The following is a 12,685-nucleotide window of genomic DNA, read 5'->3' as shown; positions in this document are numbered from 1 at the left end:
AAGCGGGTAGATCATTCCTGACGAGTAGAGATGCATCCAATAAAATCAAAAAACAAAATACTTCGGAGTGCCAGGGGCAACTCCCCATCTCCAACCATAGGATACTACCGGAGTGACTAGCTCCATAAGCAGCCATCCAATCTACAGCCCCATTAGCTTCACAGAAAACATGCTTGGCCTGGAAGGCCCCTCCATCCTTCACCATTGCCCAGATATCTCAGAGCAATGGGTGGACACAACCATTATCCCTAGGGCTCCTCCGAATCCAACTGATGACCGTGGCCGAGTCCCCTTCCAGGATAATGGAACTGGCCCGTAACACACACCGAGCGTGATGAAGATCCGTCCATGCGGCCCTCAGCTCCGCACTCGGAACCGATATATTGACAAGTTGACTGCCCTCTGTAACCACGACCCCAGCAGATAGGTCCCGAATAACAAAACCTGTGACCCGTCGAATCTCCGTCCAATACAGATCCATCGAAGTTGACCTTGAGGAAACTTGGAGGTGGGGGCTCCCAAATGAAAAACACCATACGGGATACTGCCGAAGCAAAATGGAAACCTCAGATGTCCCGAGCTGTCAAGGTCCCTACGTCAGGTATGATGTGATTGAGCTTCGCCGCTTGCACACGCCACTCTCCATCACAAATCTCGGGGACGCAATGCGCTCGCCAAATGTTCGCGCATTCCTAGCCAGCTAGATCTGGTAGGACGTGCAAATCGCTTGAGCCGCCTCCTAGTGAAGCAATGGGGACTCCGAACATAGATAAGATCTTTTTCTTTATTAAAGATAAAATAGATATTTTATATAATTTTAGTAAAAAAATAGATGCTTAGCCAAACATAAATTACTCTGAGATGTGTCACTTTTTTATAATCAACCAAACATGCTAAAATATTTTCTCAGGGATCGTCTTTTCAGATAAAATATTTTAGTGAAAAAAAAAATCCACCAACCAAATCTTTTCTTTATCCTCCTCCCAAATTGAGATATAAAATATTATATCCATGCAGTGCAGCTGGATTTTTTTGAACGAAAGTTCCAAGTTTTATTTATTGCTGAATTTTCGGCAAGCTCACCGATGGGAAGGAAACCAGCTGAAAAGATGGATCTATCTCCATGTCAGTCTTTTGTCCCATGGGTATGCATTGATTCTAAATGTGCCTGATCCCAATTTTACTATTTCTATTGTTAAGAATATATAGCATCGAATAGGTATATTGCAATTTTTCACATAAATTTTCATAACCGCGGGCCATGCCTAAGCTGACAGACAGATCAAAGCTTCTAAACATAGCGGACACTGCAATTAGGAATATAGTAGATCTGAAACACTCGTATAAGTTTGTTATCTGGATGCGATCCTAGTTATCCATGTAAGTATAAACTGGGTTCGGGTTGTATCTTTTGTTTTTTTCACAACATTTTTTTTCATAACTCTATATTCATGTATCTGTGCAGATCTTGAAGCAACCATTGTGTGATCGATCCAATAGTAGATTCGCACGAAAGAAGATGAATCCTTCTTTCGTGTGAAAGATACAATCCTAACCCATACAAACTTTGGTCCTTGCTAACCAAAACGAAAGATGTGGTTGTGCATGTGGCAGATGTTACTGCTCTGTGTGTCTAGCCATAACCAAGAATCAATCAATTGATAACTGATTTATGGCTTAATGTAGCTTGCTTGTCCTTGAAATGGATTTTTAGCTGAGACCTTAGAAGTGAAAAAATATTTAGCTAGTAGTTTTTTGGGTGAAACTCTTCTTGATTTGAGAGGTGATTGTATTTGACTATAAATAGGAAACCTTACAACAATAGAATGGGAAGAAAAATAATTACAAGAATTTTAACAGCTCAATTGGAACGTTGGAGAGATTTCTTCTTTGTTTCCAACAACTCTGCATCTTCTTTATTGGTTTCCAACGGCTCTATATCTTCCTTATTGGTTTCCAATAACTCTGCATCTTCAATAGCATTTGACAGATTGGTGGTTTTCTTTTTTGGAGGGAACTGCATGATTGATGATTTGTTTCCAACAACCCTTCATCTTTGTTATTAGTTTCCAACGGCTCTATATCTTCCTTATTAGTTTTCAACAACTCTGCATCTTCAACAACATTTGATAGATTGGTGGTTTCCTTTCTTGGAGGGAATTGCATGATTGATGGTAATTACGTGATTGATGGTTTCCTAACATCCCTTCTCAAATCAACCTGTGAGATGAGGCTTAATTTGTGGCGATTGAATTTATATGCTGGCCAATCCAATGGTCTTGTAAAAATGTTTGCTATTTGGAGTTTGGATGGAACATGCTTCGTGCGGAGTAGACCTTGTTGGATTTTTTTCCAAATGAAATGGAAATCAATTTCTATATGCTTGCTACATGCATGAAAAATAGGATTTGGCTGCCACATAAATAGCACTTTGATTGTCAGTTAGGAGGAGAGGAGGGCGTTGTGGAGAAATGCCAAGATCATGTAAAATGTAGGATAACCAAAGTAATTCAACGGCAGCATTGGACAATGATTTGTATTCTACTTCGAAGCTGGAGCGGGAGATAGAAGACTGTTTTTTAGTTGACCAAGAGATGATATTGCTACCAAGGAATGTGCAGTATCCTGAGGTAGATCGTCTAGTGTCCTTACAACCGGCCCAATCGGAGTCAGAAAAACCATAAAGGTTAAGAGCTGAGTGGCGGCGAAGGTGAAGTCCAAGAGTAATGGTGCTGTGCACATATCTGAGGATCCTTTTGACAAGTTGATAATATTCTTGCGTTGGAGAATGCATAAACTGTGAGACAAATTTCACACTAAAAGAAATGTCTGGTCTGGTAAATATAAGATATTGTAAAGCACCAACTATACTCCGATAGTGAGCAAGATCAGAAAATGAGGTGGTGTCCATGGAGGCCTTATCCTTGGGAGACATGGGGGTGTTCATCGGCTTACACCCCTCCATTTGAGCTCGCTGAAGAATGTCTAAAGCATACTTAGACTGTGACAAGAGCAAACTATTAGGAGTACGTGTGATTTGAATACCAAGGAAGTAATGAAGAAATTCAAGATCTTTCATATCGAATTCTTTATGAAGATCAAAAATAAAATTTTGTAAAAGGATAGGATTTTGTAAATAAAGTGTCCCTCTATTTTTTGTAAATAAGGAGTGAAGGGTCAGCAATGCTATAGAAGAAGCCAAATTTGGTCAAAAATGAGCTAAAACGAGCAAACCATGCATGTGGTGCTTGTTTGAGACCATATAACACTTTGTGTAATTTACAAACATGATTTGAAAAGTGAGAATCAGTAAAACCAGGAGGTTGTTCTATAAAAATAGTTTTTTGGACAGAACCATGTAAGAAAGTATTTTTAATATCAACTCGTCGAATGTCTCAATTTTTTGAAAGAGCAATAGAGAGCACAAATCTTATGGTACTGATGCCGCACAAATGCGGAAAAAGAGGAGAAGAAGGAAGAACAAGAGAGGAAGAAGGAAGAAGAGGTTCTAGAGACACAGGAAGAAGAGAAGGGGAGGAGGAGGAGGAAGAATAAGATCTGGGGGGAAAAGAAATTCTTAATCATTCATTAAACCCTAATCATGAAAATAGTTCCCTATATATAGGGCCCAAATACACAACTTGCATAAACCCCCCTTACACAGAAATAAATCCTAATGAACCCACAAATAACACAAATAAGCCCTAAAATGCAAATAAGCCCAGATATAAAATAAACCACAAATAAACCCTAGAATGCAAATAAGCCCAAAAATAAAATAATAAAATAAATATGCAAATAAACGGGTCTGGCTCAATCCGGGGGCTCAGGATCATCTGGATGAAGGGCTCTGATGTCCCCATCAACTCCTCCCGGGTGAGAAAAACTCGACCCCGTCGAGTACAGGTCTGGCCGGCTGTCGTACTGCTCCAGAAGATCGGGGTCAATGCGCTGCAACTGTGCTTTGGAAATCCACGTCACATCAGACTTTGGTCGACCTTTCCACCGAACAAGGTAACGTTGGTAACCACCGTTCCTGCTTGAAATAACCTGCTCATCCAATATATGTTCTATTTGTTCTCTGCGTGCATGAAATTTGGGAGGTGGTGGCTCAACAGCAGGTAATAGGGCAGGGTGTCCAACATGGGCAGGTATATCAATAAAGGGGTCAGAAGGCAGGAATATTATCTTTTTGTATGGGACTAAATCTTCAATATTAAATGTCGCACTAATCCCATAGTCATCAGGAAGATCCACAACATATGCATTCGAACAGGTTTTCTTTAAGATTTTGAACTGTTCTGCACTACAAATTTGCAATTTCTTAAACGTTTCCGAAGAAAGTCGTTCAAACCTAATTCTTATCATGATGTAATCTCTTTCACTTAACTCATTATAACGTCTGTGTAAATCAGCAAAGGATTTATATTTTAAGTTATTAAAGTGACTACAATTGCTAATTTCTCGATGCAATGAATGTGGATGTGATACAATTGATTGTGCAGACTCAAAGACTCTATACTGATGAGACATGAAAAACAGGTCTATGGGTTGCCTAGGTTTGTAATCATGCACTACTTCGAATGGACTCATACCTATGGACTTGTTAACCGAACTATTACATGCAAACTCAACTGTCGGTAACATTAAATTCCAGGTCCTAGCATATGCATTCGGTCTGAGCCTATGATGTAGAAGGTTGGGCAGAGATGCTCCGGGAACTAGATCGATTGCGCGTTGGATATCATGCATTGGAGAAAGTGCATCCGGAAGATCATCAGGGAGTGCATCATGAAACTCCTCTAGAAGGGAAACTACTACCGGGGAATGTTCAAGGTTGGACTCCGCATGGGTAACTTTAGCTACAAGTGCCAATTCAGATGATTGGCTCTCAATATCTGTCACTACCTCTTCCACAGTTGTGATGTGAAGTGGCTTGGTTGTACTTAGATCACTAGTCTCCCTTTGGGAATCATTTTGGACAAAGTCTAATTCTGTAGGTTCGTCTTCAAAGTCTTCTTCATAGTCTTCTATATTTAGTTCATAGACTTCTTCGACATATTCGGCCTCTTGGTTCCTAACTTCTGGTTCAGTAATCGGGTAGGTCTTAGTGGAACATTGGGGCGCTATATGGCCGAATTGTTAACACCTAGAGTATTGAGTTTGGTGCCTAGGAGAGTGGGGAAGGACTACAGGTGGTGCGACCAAACCGATTTTAGTTTGGGCTGTAACAGGGGTTGGCGATTTAGGGGTCCTAGAATTTTGCACGAGCTCACGGATCTCTTGTTGGAATTCCTTGTATCCAGCCCGCATGGCAATGATCTGTTCTAAGAGAGACCTCAAAATGTCGGAATTCATGGTAGCTACAAGGGTTTTAGGTTGATTGAGATAGTGCTCCATATCACTACAGGTTGGCTTGCACTGATGACACTGGGTGATGATGTGAAATGTAGTGTCACTAATGAAACCCTTATAAGTACGATGCAGGACCAGATTTGATGCAGGACAACCTACTAATGCAATCTATTATGATTTCAGAAATCAGCAAGTTTTCACAAAATAACTTAAAATTTAAATGTTGCTGATTTTTACTTCGGTTATTCAGAATTAAGGATTAAGATTATTCAATTTAAGAAATTAGATTGCAATCAAGTAGTACAGTTGTTCTGATCCTAAAGTAATCTGATCGGATAATGTTGAGAAACGTCCTGTTACTAGGGTGTGCTAATTTAATGTTAAGATTTAAAGGGTAATGGGATGGGTTCGGAAGTGAAAGGTTTAATGTTCTGAATTTTGACAACAATATAAATTTTCAAGAATATGGCTATCATGCAAGAGAACTAGAACATAATTAAATGAACAAGCTAGAAAAAGTAGAAACCTATCACCTGTCGTGAAGTAGTCGACCAAAATCGTGTGCTTGTGGACTGGGGCGACGATCAGGGGCACGAATGCAGCTGGTAGGCTCTTCAATTGGCGGACCGAATTTGACTTCAGCAATTTGCAGACTTGAATAATTCTAATTAGTAGGCCTATACTCAGCGGCTCTGAAAAGGAGTGGCGTGCTTGGCGACAGTGGCCCGATTGCGAAGAAAAGGGTGGTTTCCAGGCTGGGTCTGATGGGGAGGAATGGGCCGAATACTGTTTTGTGATGGCCTGATGAAAGGGGGTCGGGTGGATTATGCTTATGGTGGTGGCGCGGACCTGAGACTTGTTGGCCCGAAGGTTGAGGAAGGGGCGGGCGAGTGTGAGGGTGTGGGGCCTGATGAAACCCCTGTGGAGTCGGCCCGTGGGAGTTTGAAGGGAAGAGGGGTTTTGATCGGAGAAGAAGGGAGGGGAAAGGGGAGCGGGGCGGGGGCGGCGGAAGTGGGGGAGGAGAGGGACAAAGGGAGCCGGACGCGGGTTGGGGCGAGAGCGGAAGCAGCGAGAAGCGGCGAGGCAGCGGAGCAGAGGCAGGGAGATGGATCTTGGCGCTGAGAAAGAGGCACAGAGGTGGGGCGGCTCGGTGGTTCGATGGCGGCGTGCTCGGAGGGCACGAAGAAGTGCTGCGGGCGGTCTGCTTGGGGAAGGCGGCGTTCGGAGGGAAAGCTCGGCGGAGGGCCCGGCGGAGGCGGCGCTAAAGCGGTGGAACGGCGACGGCGGTCGCGGCAAGGACGGGCGGAGCTGCGGACGGCCGCGGTGACGAAGGCGGACGAAGGCGGTGGCAAGGCGGCGAGGCGGGCGGCGACGGCGGACGAAGGCGGTGGCGAGGGTGCTCACGGTGAGGAAGATGAACAGGTACCCTTTTTTTTTTTCTTTTTTTTTCTTTTTTTTTCCTTTTTTTTCTTTTTTTTTCTTTTTTTTTCTTTTTTTTTTTACTTTTTTTTTAACTCAGACCCGTTAGGATTCGGGTTAACGGGTTTGACCCGATCCGATACCCTTTACGGACCCGTCACGTGTGGGTCACGTGAAACTTTTTTTTTTTTTTTTGATTTGTTGGAGCCGGACTCGGGCTAGCGGGTAATGGGCTAATGGGTTTGGCTCTTACCCGTGAACGCCGGTCTTCTTCAACCTCCCGACGGATTCGGGAGGGCGTGCCGCGCTTCGCGGCGGCGCTTGCGGGCGGAGCGGAGATCTCGGCCGCGGCTCTGCGGCGACGGGGGCGGCCGACCTCGGGTAGGCGGTCACAGGCGCGGACGGCAACCGGTCACGAGCTCCGGCTGGTGGCGGTGGCGGACTTTTGGCGACAGATGGCGGCGGTGGTGCAGAAGATGAGGCGGAGCGCGGCGGGCGGCGGCGTCGACTGGGACGTCGGCGAAGGCGGTCGTGGAAGAGAGCGGCGGCACGAGCAGGTTGCACAAGAGCTCGGGTGACGTCTGGAGCTCGGGTGAGGTCTGGCGGTGGCGCAGGCGGAGGATGGAGGCGGTGCGGCTTGACGGTGGAAAGGGGTTTTCCTTTCTCCTCTGGTTTGAACCGAGAGAGAAAGAGAGAGATTCCTTTTTTTTTTTTTTTTTTTCCTCTCGGTTTGGAAGAAGTAGCCGGGAGATGGATCGGGGCTTTGGCAGCAGGGGCAAAACCAGCCTTGCTCTGATACCAAGTTGATGCCGCACAAATGCGGAAAAAGAGGAGAAGAAGGAAGAACAAGAGAGGAAGAAGGAAGAAGAGGTTCTAGAGACAGAGGAAGAAGAGAAGGGGAGGAGGAGGAGGAAGAATAAGATCTGGGGGGAAAAGAAATTCTTAATCATTCATTAAACCCTAATCATGAAAATAGTTCCCTATATATAGGGCCCAAATACACAACTTGCATAAACCCCCCTTACACAGAAATAAATCCTAATGAACCCACAAATAACACAAATAAGCCCTAAAATGCAAATAAGCCCAGATATAAAATAAACCACAAATAAACCCTAGAATGCAAATAAGCCCAAAAATAAAATAATAAAATAAATATGCAAATAAACGGGTCTGGCTCAATCCGGAGGCTCAGGATCATCTGGATGAAGGGCTCTGATGTCCCCATCAGGTACCTTGTTTGATTATCGGAGAAAAAGTCTCATGGTAATTGATGCCATCAACTTGATGATACCTTTTTGCAACTAAACGAGCCTTTAGGCGTTGTAAGGTACCATCAGAATTAAGTTTAGATTTGTAAACCCATTTGTTGCCAATTACATGCATGTTAGGCTCTCGAGGGACTAAACTCCAGGTTCCATTTTTACTTAGAGCATTTAATTCATCTTTCATAGCATTGACCCATCTCTCATGTTTTAAAGCAGTTTTAATAGTTTTTAGTTCTGAGGAATAGACGTAACACTATGAAGATGGACGTACTTGGGATTGGATTTAGAAATACCTGCCTTACACCGTGTGACTATGGGATGAATGTTTTTTGAAGACATGCTAGGAGCCAATGCCATAAGAGGACTAAATGGCACCTCAGAGAAGTGATCCATAAGGATAGAAGGACTCTCTAGCATAGTATTATTTGTGCCTGGGTTGGCTATTACTTCCAAAGTGGGAAGCTCGATAATGTGTGAGGGTGCTTCGATTGGAGACATCATAGGGGATGCAGATGTAGGCATAGGGGGCCGCTCATCAAGCCAATCTGAAAAGGATGTAATATTTTGTGTGTCGTGGGAGGTTAGATGAAGTATGCTTTGGTTTTTGTAAGAAAAAGTCTCTTCATCAAACACCACATGTCTAGAGACAAATATTTTTCCTGATTGAGGAGAAAAATATTTATATCCTTTATGTTTTTGGTTGTAACCCATAAAAACGCATGGCACAGTTTTGGGATCAAACTTATTAGATTTAGTGTGCTAGGTGTAAGGATAACATTTAAAGCCGAAAACTCTAAAGGATTTATAATCATGATGTTTGCCATAGACTTTATAAAAAGGAGATTCACTATAATTTGCAAGAGATGGTAAGCGATTAATTAAAAAGGTAGCGGTGGAAAAGACTTCCACCCAAAATATTTTTGGCATACCATAGTGATATAGCATAGTAAGGCCAAGCTCACGTATGGTTCGGGGGCAATGTTCAACGAGACCATTTTGTTCCGGGGTGTGTGGAAATGACAATTGATGGACTATACCAAGCTCCTGCAAATAATTAGTGAGAGCGTTGCTAACAAACTCACCCCCGCCATCACTTTGCAAAATTTTGTTCTTACGGAAAAATTGTCTCTCAATATAAGCAACAAAGGCACGAAAATAGTTAAAGAATTCAGATTTTTTTTGCAAGGAAACAAGCCACATTTACCTATTGTGATCATCAACAAGACAAGCATAGTATAAAAAATTATCATTAGAACTAATAGGCGCAGGTCCCCAAAGATCACAATGAAATTTTTCAAATAGATTATAGTCATTATCCAAGCAAGGTAAAAACGGTAATTTGCTAAGTTTGCCTAACTGACAACTTTTACAAACCTAAAATTTATTTTTTCCTCGCAATCGAAGAAGTCCTTTGGAATGCAAAGCTTGAACAACAATAACTTGTGGATGGCCAACTCGTCGGTGCCAAACTTCACTGTTCACCGCCTGAAAATGTATAAAAAAGTGGGCCTCTAGCGATGTCTTGATTGTGTACAAATTACCCCTCTTGATTCCTCTAAAAAGGATCCTGTTTGTCAACCTTTCCTTAATAGCAAAGCCAAAATCATCAAATTTACAATTTATAGGATAATCACTAGTTAGTTATCTGATAGATAAAAGATGTCGTTCTAAATCTGGAACAATCAAGACATTGTCAAGAATAAAAGTATGTGATTTATGATGCAAAACAGCTTGGCCAATATGCGTAATAGATAACATCATACCATTACTAACCATCACATGATCAGTGCCTCTATAAGGTTTGAGATTACGCAACATACCAGCATTTGACGTCATGTGAGATGATGCTCCAGTGTCAGTTGTCCACTCCTAGTCTTCCAAAGAATCACGAATTTGCAAAGCAACAAACGCCTCTTGATTTGGAGTGTCATCATCAGACTGATCATAGCGAAACCAGCACACAAGGGCTTCATGTCCATGCCTTTTACAAATTTGACAACGAACAGTTGCATTGGAGGAGTGACCCGAGGTCTTGAATCCAGTAGGTTTGGTTGGTGGAGCAGCATTACGGTTTGCAGGCTTATTTGAACGAGTGGGTCCTCTACCTTTGCCTGAATAATTTTTTCTATGACCACGGAATGCACCTTTGTTTTTGTTGCCTTTGTTATGCTAACTAAAAAATGCAGCATAGCTATAAGAGTGGTGTTTGTTGATGTTAGTACGAATTTCGAAGGCTTGAAGTAAAGGAATTATCTCACCATAGGATGGAGTAGGTGGTTTAAGCATAGAAGAAACAAAAGGTTCATATTGAGTACCTAAGCCATTTAAGAGAGAAAAAATCTTTTCTTTGTCAGAGATAGGTCACCCCATAGCAGCAAACTATCGAAAATTCGCTTAAACTCACAAATATAATCATCAAGTGCCATCTCAGAAGTTTTGTGAAGAGAATTCAACTAATGTAGAAGCATAAATTGCCTCTCCTAAGAAGGTTGGGCATACGCCTCTTGAAGAGCGCTCTAGACTTTGGCAGCTGATTGCTGTCCAATAATAAGACCGAAGGCTTCTTCAGTTAAGCTTCCAATGATCCACCCTCTTAAAAGAAGATCATTCTTCTTCCACTTGGCATGTTCGGGGTTGGGAATGGAGCTAGTGTTGGATGATCCTGACCTAGCAATAGTTCGCATGAGTTCTGGTGTGTCCCCATCGAGATAGCCAAGCAAATCTTGGCTTGCGGCAAGGATTAGAATTTGCTCCCTTCAGAGAGGATAGTTATCTATTTTTAGGTGGAGGGTAACAAAGTTACCGATAGCAATTGTTGGAGAAGCTATGGAGGTGAGTTATACTAAATTGAGCAGAAGAGTGGGTTTTTGTGGATCAGATGGTGTTTTTTTTAAGAGCATTAGCAATAATCTAGCTCTGATACCATGAAGAAAGATTTATCTAGTAGTTTTTTGGGTGAAATTCTCCTTGATTTGAGGTGATTGTATTTGACTATAAATAGAAAACCTTACAACAATATAATAGGAAGAAAAATAATTACAAGAATTTTAATAGCTCAATTAGAACATTGGAGAGATTTCTTCTTTGTTTCCAACAATTCTGCATCTTCTTTATTGGTTTCCAATGGCTCTATATCTTCCTTATTGGTTTTCAATAACTCTGCATCTTCATAACATTTGACAGATTGGTGGTTTCCTTTCTTGAAGAGAATTGTATGATGGATGATTTGTTTCCAACAACTCTGCATCTTTCTTATTAGTTTCCAACGGCTCTATATTTTTCTTACTAATTTTCAATAACTCTGCATCTTCAACAGCATTTGACAGATTGGTGGTTTCTTTCTTAGAGGGAATTGCATGATTGATGATTTCCTAACAAGAAGAAGATGGGTTTGTCCTTGAAATACTAATTGTTATTTGCTAAATAGCGAAGAAGTTCCTCATCTATCTATGCACAAAAATTTATTTGCTCTTCTCGTAGTGATTTGATTCGGGCCAGACCTCAGAACTGTTGCGCTTAGTCGGGTCGGGCCTTGACATTGGGACCAGTTGGCCTTAGCCAAGTCAGGCACAGGCTTTGGGCCTAGTCAAGCTTAATTGGGTCAGGTTCGGGCATCATGTTGAACCCTGCCCGAAGCCTAAAACGAAAAAAACTTTTGGCAGGTCCAAGCGAAACCTTGTGTTGAAATTAATCTTCTAGTCTCGATCTACATGTGTGGCCCAGACTTAAACAATTTGAGGCCAGCTCAACTGCGATGACCGACACCACTACTTCAGAACATATACGGGCTCAGGAAAGAGTTTGGTTCCTTCTGGGTCTCTTACTTCTATCGAGAGGGAAACAACACGGTGGACTGGGTCGCTTCCTATGCTGCACATCATTCAGAAGAGATTCTTTGGAAGAATCACGAGTCTGTTCCTTCTTCTCTCCATCATATACTCTTTTTCTGACTTTATTGGTTACACTTATGCTTGACAAGTGTGAGTCGCTGCTGTATAAAATAAAAATAAAAATGAAAATAAACAAAAATATTAAATTGCACAACCATATGTTAACTATTATTAAGCATCACTCAAAACTATAAGATCATAAGTTATTACAAAGTTATGGAACATTTAAGATCATGTGCTTAACTTTAAGTTAATCTTACTCTCTTCATATTTATCATTCTATGTATATAGATTTAATTTAATATTAAATTAGAAATTTTAAATAATTTTTTAGATATTAGCTTATCATTCTGTAAGTATTACATGCATTTAAGAAATTAATTGCAAAATATCATGGTATACATCAAGATATTCCAACCACATTGATTCTCAAACTTTGGATCCTTTTTCAAATATTTACCTTCACATGACCAAGATCCAATCAATCTCCATACAATAGTCTTAAATAGAACTAATTAAAAAGAAAATAATCTTAACCATGATTTTAACTAACAAAAGGAACACGAATTAACTTGTCTCTACGATGTCTATTAGGAAAAATCTAATTCTATTTACAGTTTTTATATAATATAAAATACTATGGCGACTTTATTGATCTATATAAAATTTATCAATCTACATGGACTATTAATTTTTATTTGATAATCCAGATAACCATTTGTCCATCTTTTTTATCTCTCTCTTATGATGATG

The sequence above is a fragment of the Phoenix dactylifera genome, chromosome 16, assembly GCF_009389715.1.
Source record: "Phoenix dactylifera cultivar Barhee BC4 chromosome 16, palm_55x_up_171113_PBpolish2nd_filt_p, whole genome shotgun sequence".
Lineage (NCBI taxonomy): Eukaryota > Viridiplantae > Streptophyta > Magnoliopsida > Arecales > Arecaceae > Phoenix > Phoenix dactylifera.
This window is presented reverse-complemented; position numbering follows the sequence as displayed.